Source organism: Nicotiana sylvestris, chromosome 2 (genome assembly GCF_000393655.2).
Source record: "Nicotiana sylvestris chromosome 2, ASM39365v2, whole genome shotgun sequence".
Lineage (NCBI taxonomy): Eukaryota > Viridiplantae > Streptophyta > Magnoliopsida > Solanales > Solanaceae > Nicotiana > Nicotiana sylvestris.
Genome location: NC_091058.1, coordinates 175940413 through 175960953, shown reverse-complemented (window position 1 = coordinate 175960953; position 20541 = coordinate 175940413). Strand labels below are relative to the sequence as shown.

General features: G+C 43.7%; 2 pseudogenes; one reads left to right on the top strand and one right to left on the bottom strand.

Moving 5' to 3' along the window:
* Positions 1–2420: 2420 nt before the first annotated feature.
* Positions 2421–3308, bottom strand: LOC138885993 (large ribosomal subunit protein uL2mz, N-terminal part-like; annotated as a pseudogene).
* Positions 3309–16992: 13684 nt separating this feature from the next.
* Positions 16993–18482, top strand: LOC138886430 (uncharacterized; annotated as a pseudogene).
* Positions 18483–20541: the final 2059 nt, after the last annotated feature.

Below are 20541 nucleotides of genomic sequence, written 5' to 3'. Positions count from 1 at the left end.
GATGGTTGGCTGTTCACGGCCTAGCTGTACCTACCGTCTTTTTTTTTGGATCAATATCAGCAGTTCATCCAACGATAAACTTAATCCGAATTATAGAGCTACGACACAATCAAACCCGAACGAACAAAATGTTGAATTGAATCGTACCAGTCTCTACTGGGGGTTATTACTCATTTTTGTACTTGCTTTTTTATTTTCCAATAATTTCTTCAATTAACAAAACGAAAGAGAATAAATAAGATTCTCTTAGCTCATTCGGAAGGATCTCATAATTTCATTATCCATGACTGTTTATGTCTCTAGCATGACCACTTGATGAAATCTGGAGGGAAGTGGGGTAAATGGCCGATACTACTGGAAGGATTCCTCTTTGGATAATAGGTACTGTAACTGGTATTCTTGTAATCGGTTTAATAGGTATTTTCTTTTATGGTTCATATTCCGGATTGGGTTCATCCCTGTAGTAATCGAATGAATTGAGTTGTCAACATGAAAGCGTAAGAACTCAACGGGATTCCCAGCATCTCGTAGAAAAAGAGTATGTAATGTAGATTTTTCAGAAGGGTCTAAATAAGACAAAGGAGTTTTCATAATTTCATTTTTTTGATCATAAATAATCGCTAACAAGAATTTGGTTCTTTTGAGAGATACGATCGGGAGGAGCTAATTCAAACCCCTCCGGTAAAATAAGAACAGCCCCCACGTTCAACCCCCTAAATAGGAAGAGGGCCCTTAGGAGAAAGACGGAAGGTCTTAAGAAATGGAGCCCGGGTCAGTTTCCCCCGCCCCCAATACCGGCTGATCAACCCAGTTGCAATCCTCCCCGCCAACGCCTGGTCGACCTCTCCTTCTATAACTGAGCTCACCACTGTGAACTCCCCTAGATGAGAACCCTCATTGCCATTGGAAGGCACCTTGGACCTAAGGAGTGGACTGTCACTGAATTCCATCAAAATCCAATGAGCAACCCGCCGAGGTTACAACAATCATGTTAGACTAAGAAGAGCCTTGGGTTCCAGTCCCTTGGACAGACCGTCCAGAGTCCAGACCGATGCTGCGCCTCATTAGACAGCAGCGAAACATACAACTCGATGTTAATCAAAGTGAAGTTGGTACGCTCCACAGCTCGGAAGGGTATGACCCTCTCAGCCATCGGGATTTCTCCCGTGACGTCCAATAAGAGCACCTGCTTTCCTAACCTTTTTCGATAAAGTTTATCCATCCTTTTTCAAGATGACCTGGAAAGGCTTGACTGAATGGATTGAATGGACTGCTATCGTGCTACTGGCTTGAGACTTCCTGTTCTATTGGAAGAGAGATGAGATTCCTTCGGGACAGACTCCATTCCGAATGCCAATAAGACCACTTCCTCAATCCTGAGCATCATTTAACTCAAGAGCCTTGCGGCACTCCCACTTCTACTGGATCTCAATCTATACACTTAATGGAGCGCGAGCTTTCTAACTATTTTATGTGAGATGGGTGCCTTCACCTCTGTAAGAACCTTTATCTCGAAAGAGATTAAGTAAGGCAAGTTTCTGACCATTAATTCTGTAACAAAGGAGCGTAGTGGCAGGCTCGCATAGCTAAAGCCTTCAAGTCCTATTATCGGAGAGGGACTTTTTCCATTATTTATCCTATTTCCGATCGGACCTTGCCCTTGCCAATTCCTTTTCTATCCCTATATTAGAATTAGCCCGACTTGCCATTAGAGTGTTCTTTCAGACGTTGAGAGGAAGGGACCCGCGGACACACCATCAGAGCTAGATTTAGCTTAGGATCGGTCAATTGCCCCAACCCCATCATCGAATGAGGTTAAGTGCGCCTTTCGGAGACTTTGATAAAGAATCCCTTCCTTCGGCGAACGGCTAGACACTTCTATAGTGGGATCTCTTGAACCTATGAAACTCGTGAAAGTGGGTGAACCCCTTGCCCCTTCCCTGGCTCTCCTTGCACGTATCCCGAGTCGCGAGGTGAAACTGAAAGTGGAAATTGAATTCCATATCCGCTGTGGTGCTTTGCTCCCTCCGGTTCGTTGATCTGTGGGCATACGGGTCTTTTCCGGAAATAAAGGATTGCTACCCTTGTCCCTCACAGCACCACTGACAACCTCTCAATTGTCACCGCAAGGCCTCTCTTGCTACCACGGTAGCTACTAGTGTGGTCAGCAACAATCGTATTCGGGCAACGAAGCTTACACTCATTCATATTGGTTCATCCTGCTATGCCCTGGGCCTTTTGCTCTTCTAACATAAAAGGTGGCCAGCCATTCGTCAAGGCCCAGGAATCCGCTGGACATCTTAGCGGTGGGATCTGATACCCGCATCCGATCGAAGTTGCATTTTAGTGCTCCCCTAATATAAAGGGGTGCTTTTTCTAAGTGGGTCGCTTTGCGCAAGACATTGCTTAGGACCAACGGGTCACACGGCAGGTACACGATCTACTTTGAACCGTCCATCCTTCAGCCTTTCGCCTTTCGGCTTGGCAGGAAAGCTACCTTGATCCATCTTCGGCTTCGATTCGTTATGCTCAGAAGATCCAACAAGACCTAAAGTCTCTTGCCTCTTAAAACTCTACCAAGAGAGCGCTGCTTTTTTTTGCTGTGTACCGATAGAATGCTATGTGTTCTCCATTTTCGGATCTCGCAAAGAGAGAACGTGTTTTTTCCTCTGACTTTCTGTCTCATTCGTGGAGCAAAGAAAGCGGGCTTTGCCCCAGCTACCGCTATCCTTGGGAAACCAAAAGAGCTATTGAAGGAAAGGGATGCAATCTCTCCTGTGGCCTTTGAAGAGGAGAGGGTAGAGAAGAAAACGTCCTTCGCACAAGTTTTTTGCTTCCTGCGTCCTTACTAGTAAAAAGGGGCTCTTCGACTAAGAAGGCATTCTGGTAGGAAGGCCGACCACTACGTAAGTCGCCATCCATCCAGGAGAAAAGTAAGCTACATTTCTTTGATCCCCCTTCCTGGGCAGGGAAGAGAACGAAAATTGACCGCAGGTGGTAGCTATGGTTGATTTGAGGATCTTACACGGCAGAGCAAACTCTTCTATCGTGTTGTATTTTCTCTGGCAGATGCCCCCCCCCCCCCCCCCCGGTCTATCGTACTAGAGCGATTCGAGAAGAACGATTAGGCTCATATTCTATCCTTTGTACAATGCCTATAGACGAAGTGCTTCATTTCAGATCAATTCTTCGCTTCAATCGCTTCGATCCACCCCCTCGATGAAAACCGTAATACGCCCTGAGGAATTCCTATCAGCAGAATTCCCTGTACTCAAAGTGAATTGTCTAAGTTCTCTCCTTTGTCTCATTGTTTATCTCGTAATCATCCGATTCCGCCCCTAAAGCTAGCTCCTACTCCTCCTCCTTCAGGATAGGATCCTCCTTGGTCCTTTTTACATAACACTCTCGGCCGCCCAAGAGGACTGGCTATCTTTCTCTTTATACGCAATATCTTGAAAGGCAAAGAAAAACAATGCATGGATAGGAAAGGATGATGTACTATGATACTTTATGCTTTATTAATCTCTGCGAGCTTAATTCTTCTTTGATATCCATATATTTTCTATATAGTTCAAACAAACATAAGAAATAGCGGGTTCCTGATAGAGGGAAATCCAAAGGTACATTCGGAATTTAAGTACATCTTAATCTCTTTTTGCCTTTATTCATTCATTACAATGAGAAATTTCCACTGGATTTATTGTTCTAAAAGCGTAAGTCAGATTTTTTAGAAAATACCTTTCTGGCTTGCTTTTGCTTTTCCAGCATTCGCCCCTTCAGTAGTCTTTTGCGCAGGTCCTGCTCCTACGCTTCCTGACCTCAACGAGATTCTAGTAGGCCTTTCGACTGCTGAAATAGCGCAATTGATTCGGGAGACTGAAGAGAATGCTGCCTAGCGTGACAGGCTTTTGCAATAAATCTATGTGTAGGCAAGAGAAGTTGCCCGTGAGCAAGGAGGAGTGCGGGACGAATTCATTGTGGAAAAACTCGTCGATGCCGTCAAGTATCTTGAAGATGTGGATGAGTTGCCCGAGGATAAACCAATCCCGCTCTCATTGAGGTCATGGGGAAATCACTAAAAAAGAGCCCTCGACCATTTGGTTTTATTTCGATCAAGAAATGAAAAAGTGGGGCGGTCGGGGGCTATGTTGAATTCATTTTCTTAGATAGAATGAATAGAAAAGGAGTGCTTTTGTTGTGGTTTTCATAGTTGCAAGAATTTGTTTTTCGAGAAAAGGTCCTGTTAAGTCGGTCTGCTAATGCGTTATCTTCCTATTTATAAGCCACAACTTACTGCGACGTTTTCAATTTCCCATAGAGGAACTGCTTCCTGCGTCTGCGACCGTTGCAGCTAAACTAATGGAGGCAGGGTCGAAGAAGACATGTAAGACACCGAGGGGCCCAGGCTTCTTTATTGTAACGCATCTACATGCCCAATTTTAGTCATGTCTTATGGGCACACAAATGTTCAAAAAGGAAAAGGCTCTCCATGGGCAGCGTCTACTTCAGCTCAAAGAGAATAGGCTAGCAGTCTTAAAGCGACGGAGAATTCTTTAACTGTTCGGTGTCGGCATCTTTTTCCACTTCTAACTGTTCTCCTAACCGAGCAAGGTAATCGGCTAACTGGGAATTCATCTTCAGAGCTAAGTCCCAAGGAGATAGGTTGGAATGTACGGGCATAGGTTAGCATCTCGTACTACAAATGATAGCGTTTAAAGTCCGCCTATGAGATGCGTTGTATGGTAGTAGTTTATGTTAGCTGCTTATCCGGTGCCTTCTTTACGACTTTCGACCAAGCCATTATTGAAGAAACTCTTGTTTAGTCAGGACATCATTCCCGTCCCTTGTGGTGCTTTTTCAACCCCTTGCTTTTACTTGGTAGATTTCATCTGGATTCGCTCCAATTCCAAGAGATACCGCATTATCTGCATCACCAGTTCTAGGCGTATACTATGTTCCAGAGCCTTTAGTTTAGTTGCAGAGCTAGAAGCTACTATATATAGATAGTGCCCGATTTCTATATCCTGCCTGCGAATCGAAGCTCTTATCTCTCTAGCTCATGAATAAATCACCCGCCGGAAAGGAATAGCCGGAATAGAATGAAGGAATGATTCAATCTTCCATCATTTCAGAGCCGACGCCTCCTTTTCTGCCTTTCTATCTATACTTCCCATCCCAGCAAATTATGGAACAAGCAACGGCTTTCGCGCGAAAAAGTTTTTTTGCTGGGTCTCGCTTGCACATTTCTGGGTTTGACCTTTCGTCCCTTAGTCTCACTATGTTCAACTAAGCCACTTCGTCCCTAGACTCGGATTTGCACGCCTTTCAAAACCTCAAAGGCGCAATCCAGTTAGGGGTGGAACTGCGTTTTATCGCTGCCAAGCTTCCGGTAGCGAGAGCACGACCACTTATAACCGACTTACTTGATAATGCCTCCACCCTTTCTGACCTCTACCAACTGAGTGACGAATTGGATAACCCATCCAGTCCTCTATCGCATCGAATTGACGAATTCATTCTGTTGTGTAAAACCAGTGAAGGTGGTGGTGCTCAAACACCAAGTGGGGCTGGGGAGCGAAATTGCTAGTTTTCTTTATATTCTCATTGAAGAAAAGCGAATTTACGAGGTTTCAAGAGCGTGGTAGCTCGACCCTCGGTAGAGTGGCGAAGCTGTGAACGAATGGGTTAGGCGAAAAGGGGAGGCGGGGATCACCTCTAACAAGCGTATGCTTTCGAGTCTAGATTTTCACTCTCGACTTTCGCCATGTAAGGAAAAAGATTGTGGTTCGATTCCACAGCGTGCTTCTTTTATCCCATCAATCAACGCCTGCTGCACAGAAAGAAGAAAGAGGCTCGAGGTTCTAGTATAGATAGGGAGTGAAAGTTCATAACATTACTTGGGATGGGAAAAAGTGGTTGATGCTAAAAAAGACGGGGTTTCATCAAGCTTTCACTTTTTCGATCGACCTCACCGACAGATGATCGAAGGCCTTAACTAGTAAAATATAAAGAAAGATCTTTAAGTCAATTAAATAAACTAGTCAATTTCTGGTCACTAATAAGTGAACTTCCTTCCTTCGACAGCCGGAAAGTCTCTTAGGCGGTCTAAGGATACCAGCTTCGCGGGACCGCAGTCCAACTCAAGGCTAAGCTTTACGGTCCTACCGCTTTCTTGATCAATTGACCGAACTCTTGAAGATAGGGAAAGGTACTGATTCACAAAGGAGTCCGGCACCGACCCAAATAGATGATGCCCTATCGCACTCCCTTCGATCTGTTATCAATCCGCTTGATCAAACAAACGAAAATAGTCAAGTGATGCTTCTCATTTATTGTAACCTTTTAGTAGGGAGCTTAGGATGGGACCAAGTAAAGGCCAGCTAGTGTCCTACAACGCGCTCCCTTTTTTTGGTATCTTTCACTTGGAACCTAATCCGCGAAATAGATACAAAAAAGTTGGCAATTTTTTTCTCAATTGAGAGTCATTTCCCTTAGTGACTGACGAATGGAATCAACCAGATCTTTACTTAAGTTGTTTTTTGTTTCTCTCTTTTATTCCACCGAATGTCGTATCTTGCTTCTCTTGTGCCCTCTCTTTCTATCTCATCCCCTTTCTTCTTTTTAACTCGAACTGTGGTACACGACCTCCTTTTACTGGAAAGACCTCTATTGGACTAGGAAGTAGCGCGGGAAAGTATGAAATGCTCATTTGCTACTTAAGTAGATCCTTTGTAAAGTGTATTCTTTCCTTGGGAGTACGGAAAATCTGTATCTATAAGGAAGTCTCGGGGCTCCCAAGTACACGATTGTTTAGGTGTGTGCTAAAAGCGCTTCCTTTAATGCCAGCATGTATCTGAACCCTCTTTCCATATCTCGGAGAAGGTATGCAAGCAAGTCATCTATGCTAATAAGTTCCTGCCTTTTTTATAGATAATACATGGGGAAATAAGCCCACTTTCACAAATTCTCGTCTTTCTCGATCGAAAGCTAAGTGTGCCAAACCATCTAAGAAAAGTCCTATTTGTCAAAGAAGAGAGCCAAGACAAGATCAAGTAATCCGAGATAAGAGAAGTTCATATCCTAATAAGTTGGGGTACGATCGGTCAAATAAGCAGTAGTTCATCTTTGCGTAGATGAAGAATGGACTACTTCCTCACAGACTGAAGACTTTAATACCAATAAAGATCCTTCTGAAACATAATATTTTACTACCTCAATAAATTCCTGAGAGCATTCAATAAATCTTCTCTTCCTCTATCTACCCCAACCTCGGTTCGATCGGTCATGGGGCTTCCCTCTGCCAAGAATTGAGAGAAGATATTTCACTTTTACTCAGTACACAGATTCGGATTAGTCAAAATTAGAACTAGATAGATCAAGGTGCGGAAGGCAAGAAGCAAATCCAATCCTTTTTAAAGAGAACCGGAATCCCCTCTTTCTACCCTACTTCATGCCAATCACTCTCCTTCCTTCCCCAAGAGCCAACCATGGCATGGCATTCGATGCATCAACAATTTCATTGTCTTCCTCTAGAGAATTGAATCCAATAGCAAGGTTTATTCAACTAAGACCGGATTCTATAGTAGAGGAGAGCAGGAAAGAGACAACAACAACTATTCTAATTGAATGTCAACCCACCTATTCTGACTCACTTTACCCAATAAAGGGCTATGTGAAATAGGGATTACTACTTCCACTAAAAGACATGGAATTGGATGATTCTTAACCAAAAGTCAATAAATAGAAGAGTGAGGAGGGATTTTTTGGCAAAACAAGACTGATTAGGTCGCCTAAGGATAGTAGCAGAAGAATTCCTCATCTACGAGCTATTGGGGATCTATTCTCAGGAAGGAATGAAAGGACTGACTTTCATTACCTAGTAACATCTTAATCTACGATCTACGAATAAGAAATAGGAGCATCTAGCCGAGTAGCAGTCAGTAGGGGGAGAAGAAGTCAAGGCGAATATCTCTTTGCCCCCTCTTCAGTCAATGTTTTGGCCTTCGTCTCTTTTGCCCTTTTAATTAGTTTTTTTGCATGTGTAGGGGCACTTTTGTTTTACCTAATCGATAGTTGTTAGGATGAATCACCCGTGGGAGAGATATGAAATCTCTGAGCAGACTTAAATCCCTTACTTTACCATTATTTCTAGAATAGTATTTTGCTTAATATCATTTGGATGGACTCAGATCCTTTCATGTAGGAGAGTCTTTGATGGACTTTGAATTTGGATAGATCCTGTGTACCTTCTTTAATGGACTTGGGCTTTCTTACTGGCTTCGTTGAGGATGGGATTCCCTACCCGATGAGTTTGGCTAGGCTATTAGGCACCTTTGGTCTAGGCTTTCTCAGGCCTATCCAGAAGTCTGAAGTTCCGTCCACAGAAGGTCTAATTCTGAGCCGAAGCTCTATTTATTGCCATGTTCCCTTTCCTGACCAAAGTTACTAATGAGGGGCCGAGGCGGACTCCAATTCGTCTGAGCTTAGTCTTCTCTTCTAAGATTATTGGAGGCTGGGGAAAGGGCACTCTTGAAGAAGGGTATGCGGTATGAAGGGGTGAAGAAAAATCCTTCTCTTATAGGAGAGGCGCTATTGAATGAAAAAGAAAGTCTTCAAGAAGTGAGAGAAGGAATCATAAAAGAAATAGCTTTCGATTAAAGACGTAAACGATAAGCAAAATTCTGCTTTAATAAAGTAGATCGAGGGAACCTTAAGATAGGACATCGTGGTGAAGGTATGAAGGTACGACAATGTAGCCCAGTTTGGTCTGAGGATGAGTGGGACTGTGAAAGCTGCAGCAAAGAGAAAAGACTTTCACCGGTTTCTTGAGTGAGAAGTGGATGTTAGTGAAAAAAGGAAGTTAAGTTCATGTTTGGAGCACATGGCATAAGCCAAAGATCATGGGATGACGCTAAAAGATAACGAGATGATTCTGGTTAAACTGGGCATTCCTCCGAGCAAGGAAAGATCTTTCAAAAATAGAATCAAGAGAAAGGGCTAGAATCGATGTAAGTAAGATCCGCTACAACTAAAAGTCGATCTAGTACCTCCCTCAGGGTACTCAACAACTAGAGCCATCTCCTTTTCTCCTTTTAGCTTTAGTCGGCCGAGTAGCTTATTCGAACGTTGTGAACTCATTCCTTCCTTTGCAATACCAGAGCATTTTGTGCCATGTAATTGGTTGTGCTCTGCCTCTTCCCCTCTATCAGAAGATTGCCTTGTATGGAAGGTTGACTTTGAACTTCAGTCGATGGGAGGAATCCCCTTATCTAAGGTTCTTTGTATGGCACTCTAAACTCTTTTTCTTACGCGAGACAAAAAGTGTAACTACCGAAGCTCTTTCAACTTGTCCTGTCTTTGGATAAGTATTGCGGTTAAGTCAGTTAACAAGATGAGAGTCGAAAAATTGAAATAAGAACTGTCAAGTGATTCTTGAATGCTTCTACTTATGTAGATGGAGTCCAGTACGCTACTATATATACTTAAAATTCCCAAAACAATATCGGGAGTACCTATCTTATGTGATATGTAACTAGATCGTCAAACGCTTTCCCGCTATACTTAGCCGATTCACAAGGACAAAAGGTATAGCATTACATTTTAATAGACAGATGAAAGCTAGGTCTCTACTCCTTCTTCATGAGGAAGAAAGGCCTTGTTATCATCTAGATCGATGTAAGGTGCGTAGCGGTATAGAGTCCAACTAAGACTTCCATGAAAGGTCTCATTCATCTTGATTGAGGACTTTCTTATTGACCGCTAAACCTTCTCCTTCTGAGAATGGTTTTACCCCGCTCCTCAATCTTATTCTGTTTCCGATCCTGCTTCAGATTCTCTTTTAGTTGTGGAAACAAGCCCCTATTCCTATCGGTTGAGTAGCCCAAGCTCCTTAAGTATTGTCCCCTCTCCTATGAAAGAAAGAGGTTGATGCACCCAGCTACCCGAAATAGAGCTTTCTTTGTCCCACCTTTCCTTACTGACTTTCCTAGTTTAGATAGCATAATGAAAATCATGTCAAAATATACCAAGACATGGGCCCAGGTTCTCTTTCTTCAAGAAAGGGTAGCTTTAAACAACCCGATTCCAAACACACCAAACAAGCAAGTGTCTCCCCTTCCTTAGCATACCCGTCCATTAAGGCATTCTTCCTTCTTGAATATGTGCTATAGCTCATAGCTTTAAGCCCCAATTCCTTGGTGAAAAGAGTTGTCGCCTTTAAATCATCAAAAGAAGAAAAGAAGGAACCGCTTGAAAGGGACCACACAACAATGGCTCATAACTGGAAAACATAACAACAATATCTCCTAGAATGGCTCCCAACTGAAAATTTCTCTCGATCACTCTCTAACAGGAAGCCATTTTCCCTTTCGCAAAAAGTAAACTTGGACTTCTTTCCTAAGCGGAGATTTGGACTAGATGGACCTAGGCAACCCACTGACAGGAGCAGCCTTTCACTATTGGAAACATTGATTTAGATTGGTAGGACTCTGTGTCATCTTTCCTAATTTTGAAATTGCACTCAATAAACATAGTTTCCACTCATTCCTTCTCGACCGCCTCTTTTCTAGTCACTTTTGATCAAATCTTTCTTGTGATATTTTATTCTCTTATAAGAAATGGTTTGCTTCATTTAAGTCGTCGTCGCTTAATGCATGTAGGGGGGCTAGGGCTTTTCCCTCACAATCCCTTTTAAAGGAGAACCAGAAGAACAACAATGAACTCAAAGCTAATGAAGGAGATCCCCAACTTGAACAAGGTACAGGGGATCTTTCCTACCCCTTTCTATTTTGACTTCTTTGAAAGGTGAAATAGTAAGAAGCTAGACCGACTTGCTCTTAAATTAAAAGCAGTAAGAGCAAGTAAGTAGGCTTTTCTCTGCAAGAACAATCTTGACTTTCTTTATACTTTATAATATAAGGCCCTTTAAATGATCGTAAATGGCCTGAAATGTAACGACCTATGAGAGAAGGGTTTTTAGAAAAGAAAACGTACCAATCCAACAAACAAAGCAAAAACAACGTCTCCTACATAAATAAAATAGAATTGAAATGTTGTCACTACAATGGACCACACAAATAACATCTTTCTAGCCGCCTAAAGGAAGTATTCAAAGATAAGACAACGCTATGCGCACACAAGTTAACTTCAAGTATGTAGTTAGTTCTCAAGCGATTCCTTCAGATCTTAGGTGCGACCTTAGGGAGCTTGTTTTGGCAGCTACTCTCTTATACTTATGTGTCCTAGTTTTCGAGTTCTAGTTCAAGGCAGGGAAGGACGGGAGTCACTGGGGTTGGGGAGAGCCTTCCCCCAGGGAAAACCTAATAAAACTCATTCTAATACTTAAGTTCAATCTCCTACTTCGAAGTAAGCCTATGGGTTGTTTCGAAGCTTAGTAGCTAAAGCGTACTTGCATGTTAAAGGGGTGGATTTGGGCTACTAAATGGAACTAGATCATTCAACTTGCCATTTGCACTCTCCTAGGGTGCGATCGTAGGAAGCTCTATTAGCGAATACAATTCCCTGCCCGATAAGTCTGATCATGCCCTGCTGCTTGGCTTGGAATCAAACTAGCCTATCATGCCCTTTCTTCATTCCTATATGGACCCATATTCTTATGTTCTTCCAATGTTTACTGTATTACTGGGATTCCTATTTACTGAACCACATCAAAGAAGCTACTTTCTTTCTCGCTTTTATACCTAGGTATAAAGGGATAGACAGTCTAAGAGAGTGCCAAGAAACAACACATACCGATCACTTTTGGAAGGTTTGGAACCCTTGATTCATCTTACTCAAGGAGAAAAAGAGAACAAGATGGGGGGCTTGCCTCCTTGTTCCCTTTTACCTATGCCATGATGCTCATGGGCAGCTTATCTCTAATTATATTTCCCTATCTTTCTTCTTCAAATTACGAGTAGAGATTTGGGGAGAGTGGATAGGACAAGGTGGTGGATGACGTAAAGGAAGGGAAGGCCCATCCCATGCTTTCGAGCAATTCTTCCCGCAAAAGGCTGATCTTTTTCTTTTTGTCCCAAATAGAACAATAGAATAGGGACTTAGATGTGACCAAGGTGCTTGCAAGCTTAAGGTTAGCAGGTTGTTGGCTGGAAGAGCTGGTAAAAGAATGAAACCTTCAAGAGACCATGGTTAACAAGCCAGCTAAGGAAGAACAATCTCCCCCAGCAATACCGATCCTCCATAGTTCAATTAGAATCGATAACTGCAGAGAGGTTCTAACCGGCCTAGCCTAACCAACCGCTACAAGTGGGCAGGAAATAGATGTGGTGGAGACTCAAGTCAAGGCGATGGATTACTATCACTATAGATAGATGCTTTCTCTGGCCCGTGTTCAATGACACCTGATATGACAACAAGGGCTTACTAAGAGACCTTGCATGTTTTATAGGGTCCTTCTTATGTCTTTCCATAAGCAGAAGTATGAGTAGAGATACTCTTCCCCTATTCTTAATCCCACTTATTATGTCTGTCAACAAGCGCCCAGCCCCTTGTTCAATCGATAGATAGGCCGAAAACATATTTCTGGACAAATGAACAGACCTTTCCTTACTTGACTTGCCAACAAAGCAGTCAAACCAGTAACCAAGTTCATGCGTCAGTACCACGTCCAGGATCTTAGCAAAGGGGAAGCTCAAATGATATCTAATGGGATGGGCATGCTCCCCACTGCTCTATGATTTATTATAGTCATACTCTGTTTCGTACCAGGTAGATAGCCTTTCGCTTCATCCTTGTACTAGATTTTGACTTGAATTCCCCCTCAAAGCGAGAACGCACTATATGCCTTTAAAATAAAAATAAGGATGGAAAAACGAGAGAGCTCATTTCTTTTCTAGCTTTGGTGGGAGGAATGAAAATCCTATCCTATACGAAGGACTATATACAAAAAAACACTTTGCCTAGAATCCCAAGTTGCCTCCCATCTCCTCTGAGGCCGATCGCATCCGCTTTTGGAGCCCCTCACCTTTGAGTATGGCAGCAGCCCAGACATAGACCAAATTAGGGGCCTAAACTCTTAAGTAGATTGCCCATAGAAAGGAGCTTACTCCAAGATCTGACTCCACCCGTCTAGGAGTTCGGGAAAGCTAGAAGTAAACAAAGAGCGGTAGAAGAGAATAAAGTGTTGGGACCATTCTTTTCTTTAATAGTTGGAGCAAATGAAAGGATACGTCGTGCAAGCCGAAGACTTTGACAGGTGTCGGTAGGCACGCCTCTGATAAAAGTTTGATCCTGAGAATCAATCCCAATCAAATCTATGGAAGGGAGAGCCTCTATCATCTTAATCTTTAGAGTAGATATTATATATAGGATAATCAGTCCACTGCGGTGCCCAAGACAAGGCAAGATGAATAGGAATGTTGAAGGGACATAAGGCTTAGGTAAGGTAAGGAAAGACCCTGACCATCTAGGTCACCAAGTACTCTTATTTTTTAGGGAGTCAGAGACGATCGAAGAGGCAGAAAAATAGGAACTTTCGATCAAGAAGAGCTCAACAAGGTCGAGACCAAGATGATGGATATTCCAAGGATGATCGAAGAAGATGAATGAAGATTTATACCTACCCCTAACTGTAACTATGAATCCAATCTCATCTACATAGATATTCCTAGCCATGAGATGAGGGGGTTCTCTCTTACTGTTAAGCCGTCTTCAACTCTTCTTTCTTTACTCCTTTCCGCATCGGGGCTGATAATTGGATAGAATCTCCATAAATAAAGAAAGGGGTGTATAAATTAGGTTTTTGGCTTGCAATAAAGCTAGGGTCCTGATCGAGCAACTAGTAGTCCTATCTATCCACCTCTCCAGACACAATATCTTGAGTACCTATTATGGCGACCACATCTGCTTGCATGTGATGTTTGGACATAGAATCGAGTCCTTGTGAATGGGAAAAGCTAGGTGCTCTTATTTTACGACGGTAGGGATGATTTCTTCCATTACTGACCAGAAAGACACCAAATTCTCCTTTAGGTGCTTCAACTGTTGTATAGGTAGAAGGAGTTGGTACGAAAAAAAACCTTTTGTATAAGGTTCGAAATAGTGAATTGAGGTAGAGTAGACCGATGATCCTATAGTCATTTGGCCAGCTATTGAAAGAAAAAACTTGCATCTGCTTCCCCTATTATATAACCGGTCCTATTTGTCTCCAAACCTAACGTGGTAGTTTTCCATAATAGGGCTTTCTATCTATAGATTAAGCCATTACCAAGGAGCTAATTCGTTTAGAACTCAGTTGACTACTTCTATAGAGAAGGCGGAGAGCTCAGCATTATAGCACGTAGGGCTTCAACACTACTACAACGCTTCGCTAACTCGAAGTGCCTCGCTATGAAAATCTAGCTTCGCTAATGCTCCGCTAAGTCTTGAACCTTCGCGCTGACCGTTCTTTTTCTCCGTAGCAAAAGCGCTTATCTTTTCCCCTTAACCTTAAGTAGAAGGACAAGAAAAGGAATATTGTTTTTCTTGCTCCCGTTCGTCATCTGCGCTCATCAAGCCAACTTTGCTTTTTGGGAGGTAAAATAGCGGTTGAAGCGGACATTTCAAAATGACAGAATCGAAGATATATTTTTATATATACACGATTACGGTTATCTCGTACTACTTTCCGGAAAAACAGCCTACTTGTAGTGCACTGTGTACTTACAGCCTCTATGATAAGCAAGTGAATGTGGACGGTGCGTGGAGAACGGTTCATCAAGCCATTTTTTGCCTCAACTCCCTAAATAGGAAGAGGGGTAGTTTACAAAGGGGTAATCAATTCACACCTGACTGTTATAGCCCTCTCGATACCTTATTGGAGCTTTGTAACTAGTGGTTGGTTTCCCGTCGCGTCAACCTTTTCCCAGTACGCGGAGCCCCAACGAGGAAGGTGTTAGTGCTTTATCATTGGGTCAATAATGCTAATCCCTCTTTTTGTGCTACTCCTACGGTGGGAAGAAGATAAGAAAACGCAAAGCATTCTCTGACTTTCCCAACCTGTTGTTTCCAAAGACTGCCCTCTCTCGGCTGGATCTTGGTCCAGCCTACTACGAGGATCCCGTATCCAGCAACCCAACCTAAACAAAGGGCATCAAAGCCCCTTTACTAGGTTGGAGCTATAAAGCTTACCTTATATTATTAAAAAGGGAAAGGGCCTTTTCAGCTGGTGCGTAGGAGCGCACTTCCATTTTCCCTTTACTAGTAGTGGGTCCCGTAGTTCCTATACCGCCGTGTTTCCCGGTCCTTTTCTTTTAGTGCGTTGACCTGAAGCGATAGCTTCTAGCTAGTTCAGTGGATAAGATGGCTGCGCTACAGCTCAATTAAGAATGGGACAACAGTGGTCCGCCGGCAAGCTCATTCTGATCTCAGATGCAGTACATTGGAATCCTGATTGTGATAGCCCTTTCGATACCTTATTGGAGCTTTGTGACTAGTGGTCGGTTTCCCATCGCATCAGCCTTTTCCTAGTGCGTGGAACCCCAACGAGGAAGGTGTTATTGCTTTATCATTGGTTCAATAATGCTAATCCTTCTTTTTGTGCTACTCCTAGGGCGGGAAGAAGATAAGAAAACGCAAAGCTTTCTCTTGCTTTCCCAACCGGTTGTTTCTAAAGACTGCCCTCTCTCGGCTAGATCTTGGTCCAGCCTACTACGAGGATCCTGTATCCAACAACCCAACCTATACAAAGGGCATCAAAGCACCTTGACTAGGTCGGAGCTATAAAGCTTACCTTATATTATAAAAAAGGGAAAGGGCCTTTTCAGCTGGTACGCAGGATTGCACTTCCATTTTCCTTTACCTGTAGGGGGTCCGGTGGTTCCTATGCTGACGTGTTTTCCAGTCCTTTTTTTTAGTGCTTCGACCCAAAGCGATAGCTTCTAGCTAGTTCAGTGGATAAGATGGATGCGCTCCAGCTCAATTAAGAATGGGACGGCAGTGGTCCGCCAGCAAGCTCATTCTAATCTTGGACATAGTACATTGGAATCCTGAAGCACTACCACGAATGTTACCGTGCGTCCGCCTGCGATGCTGTAAGGCACCACCCAGTTGTGCCAGTAGCCAAATCCGGCATGTCAGCTTAGTTATCCTCATCAAACCACTTACTTTATGTCTAGCTTCCCAACTAGTAGACGGTTCCTTTTCCCCCAAATCAACGAAGAAAGGAGACGTAAGTTGATTCTTCCGAAGAACCGGAAGCAAAGCGCTATACCGGGGCGGGGAACGGAAAAAGAAACGGCTCCGAAGAAAAAAATTGGGGTTCCCAATGCTTCTCCATGCTCAACGAGATGCGCCAACCTCGGGATGCTTTACTCCTAACCCTACAAGGTTCCAATATGGAGCTTAACCTGAGTCTCGGTTAAGAACGACAATGATATACATTTCACATGGTGCACGATTCCATGGATATTTTCATTCGAGATCGTGATGGAGGACATAGCTTACGATCATCGGCTTTGATCATGCCACTAGGCATTTGATTAAGACATTGCACAATAATCTAAACACTTTGTCGCATCTCTTCGATACGAATATAGTAACGATCATAGCGATATCCTCTGGTACCTACTGGTATGTCAGGATCCAATTGGTCATGAACATCGTAAGGTGCTACTTTTCACAAATCCCAGCATACCCCAGAACCTCTTAACATTACACCACTGAATCCTCAATCTTTTGCTTACTGTGCAGTGGCAGAACCAATATCCACTAATCGTTGTTTCTAGATACGGTTGCCGGTTGACATCTCTTCTAATTCATCGATACGAGAAGCAAACTGGTATGAATCCTGGCTCCCGACACTCTTTCATAGAATTCCAACAATTTCTCTCGCTCCTCAAAATCCCACAAGAATAGAGTTGATTCTCCTACATCCATAGCAAGAGTAGTTAAAGCAAGTGAATGATTTGAAATTCGAGTTATTTCACAGAATAACACTTATATATATTGAGCTCGTAATGGTACCTCGCAATTCAAAAGTCTATCTACGGCTGAAGAATGAGTGTGTTCTTGGGCCATCATAGAAACATGGATAGGGTCGACGACGTAAAGAAGAACGAAACTTTACGATAGCTTTTTTGTAGACGTTCACTTGCATCACATACACAAGTGCTCTCTGAACCGTGCAATAAGGTCACCCATAACACGGCTCTCCCACTTGAGTTATCTTAGCCCCAGGCCATGCTATTCAATAATATTGGAAAAATGGCAACTTAAGGTAACAACTAGTTTGGGAAGATGGTTGCCTTTGAAAGCCTTCGCCGGTAACAAAAGCATATCGTTCCCACAACCACTTTGGTACTTTGTTTATTGCTTTTTTAAGTTATGCAATAGAAGGGGGGGCTTGCAATCGAATTGAAGTAGCGTCTTTGGAATATGAGCAGGGCTCCTAAGTGCCGTGTTCATGGAGGCAAACCTAAGGAAGAGCAAAAGGAAGGTTGGGTGATTGCGGGGCGAGGAAAAACCTCGAATAGGAGGGGGCAACGCTCTGGATCCTCCCTGCTTGCAGAAATGAATAGATCAGAAATAGGCTTGGTTCTCTATTTCCGGGCATTGTGTGAAGGCCATAAGAGAAGATTGCCCTACCGGTAAGGAAGAGGGGAAAAAGGTGTTGTCATCTATCTCGACTAGTTTCCCGAGGCATTGGAAATCCAGACCGGCTCAGAGAATCACTCTCGCTATTTAGCCATTCGTTACGCCAACAAAGAAGTCATCCTTGACGATTTCCCATTCCTTCCCTGCCGAGTCGCCTCTCTTCGCCATTCGATGCTTCTGCCTTCCCTTTCTATTACATACCCAGGTGACCTCCTTTCCAATCACTAAGAAAAAAAATCCCAATAAAAGCCCAATCTAAGTAAATCTTCGTCAATTATTTTTCAGGCCCAGTTTATTCGACCCATTCCCCAGTCTCCCGCATTGCTCAAGTAAGTGTACGACTCCGTGTGAGGACCTCCTTCTCTTCTGCCCACTCTCCGTTCACACGATTCTCAAAGCAGAGGATGAAGGGCAGGCAGCACGTACCACGAGCCCTCTATCCCACACATCTATCCAGAAGCAAGTGTCGTTCACTGGTTCCACCGAATGCTCCTATGTCTCGGCAAAGATCGTGTGAGTGTGTAGTTATGCTTCCGATGCTTCACAATAGAATAGATCGATCCAATTCCCATTCTTTTCTGGTGCACTCGCTTTATATCTTCGACACACAATCAAGGACGTGGTGGGAAGGAAGCAGCCCTAGCCTCTGTCCAATTGATCATTCCGCTGGCATCTCGTATTCACGACCCTGTTTGATTGCCGCTCGGGGATGTAATTGTAGATAGGTTAGTCATAGTGGGTCGTTTGCTCCACCTGTTATCTCTTTCTACGACATGTTGTTTTCGTCGCCATATTTCATATGTCACTTAGTCATCTCTGCCTCGCTGCGGGTCAGCACCTCTGAAAGAAACGGAGGACTTCATTCAGTGACCCTGTGATCGCCCTCTGAATGATTAGAATAAGGTAAAGCTTGAAGATAAGTTTTTTACTCAATTAATTTCTCAGTCCCTCTAGTCGGGTGGGCACCAGCCGTTTTTTTTACCAGATCCCCTAAAACCGTACATGCGGGTCTCCCCGCATGCAGCTCACGCCATTTGATGTAGCCCAGCCCAGCATTCATTTGCAAATCCTGTAGTGAAATTGAGGCTGCTCAACCTCAGAAGCTAATTAGCGTGTAGGCAGCACTGTCTGTCGTACCATTGACTCTATCTATTCATGGAATTTGCTTTATTTCATTTTCTATTTTATATAGGCTCACTCCCTCTTTTTCCAAGAATTCATCCACTTCCCTTTACTCCATAGGGCCTTCTCTAATAGGGAAAAGCCTTTCATTTACGTCAAATGACTCGGCCTCCCCTGGCTCTTCCACTGTTCGGGCTCCCTTTCCTCCCTATGGTATGCTCCACTAGCGTAGGCCTACCACGCTTCCCGCCTGCAGCTTTTTCACCAGATGGTTTTTGCCAGTAGTGCCATCCTCCCCGCTGGTTGTATAGGCGGGTTGTCCCTCGCTGCTGCATTCTTTTAAGCTATGGATTAAATGAACAAATGTAGTTGAATGGAACAGCAGGCATGTTACACATTCCGCTGTGCCGAGATATGAGTTGCAGGTGGTGATGATCACCCCGGGGTATGCGCTAGCGCCCTTGACAAGCACTCCAGAACCCACCAATGCTTGTGAAAACCCGGGTCAGTCGGTCCTCCATTCATCCGACCGGAGGTATGGATAACGAGGCCACCTTCACAACCTTCTCCCTTTTGTCCCTATATTGGAATAAGGTAAGGCGGTTCGCTTGAGTTGCTCAACCGCCCCTTAGCCCAGTGCTCATGACGTACTACGAAACCTCTGTCGTGCCGGGGGAGGGGGACCAAGCAGGGCATAGCTAGCGGCATAGGAGCTGACTTGGCATCAGAGGCTTCGTGCCGCACTGGAGTAATCCAATATGTGGTTCTGCATGATCCACCACTTCTCCATTCATTTCCAATATTGATCGTGAAACACCACGAACAGCAGGATGTTGAGGTCCGAAATTCGAAGTGAAATTTTTGATTTGTCTGTTCTTAGTCGTCATGGGAAAGAGATTATTCCTTTAGAGCTTGTCCAATACCACCTGTACCAGAAATGCATCTCCTTCACCCGCGCGAGAGACTTCTATGCCAGCCGGGAATAACGGCTCTGTTATGAAAGAAAGAGGCAGACAGACTAATTTGGCCGGTATTCCCTAATGAGTAGCTTTAGGAGATAAAGGTCCCCCTTATATTCTCCACCTATCTACGGAGGGTTTCCATATCTGTCTCCGCGGAGATCGTAAGACATTATCACCTTTGCGGCACTGGATTATATTTCCGTTATTTTTGGAAAGTGCACAGATAGCCGCCATTTCCCCCTTTCTCAATGTTCTCATGAAGTTGCTCACGAATCAAAGTGTGAATGTCCCTTCAAAGTCTCGTACGCTCTTTTTGATTAGGAGCGGGGTGGGAAATTTATGTCAGTACTGGCGCCTGTGGCAGCGCCTCTGGAGCTGGCCCCCGTTCTAGAGCCAGCAGGTTCTGAATGACCTCCCTCTCACTTCGTTCGAGCTAAATTACATCTACCCTCTCATGGTTAAAAAAGTGGTTAACTATCTCAAAAAATCCATATTGTCCATCCGAAAAATGTGTATCAGTTACAGCCAACTTCCCCTCCCCTGTCTCTTTCCCTATCGAAAAACTAGCCCTACTTATTTTGTTCTACAAATGCTAACCAAGTGACACACTGGGGCCATGGATCATGAAAGAGGTTGACCCCCATCTTCCTTAACTATGTATGGCTAATGAACTTCTCCCTTTAGTCTGTTCTTTTCCTTTTTTGGGCTCGGTTTGATAGTAGCCGTGGTAGTAATGCCCCGGAGCCCAGCTACCAACCCGAGGCGCCGATCTGGAAAGTCATAAAGGGACATTAAACGTAATTCTAGAAGGGCCTTCCCACAAATAAACCGAGTAAGTGAAAGTTTTTTAGACTAGTCCTACTAAGAT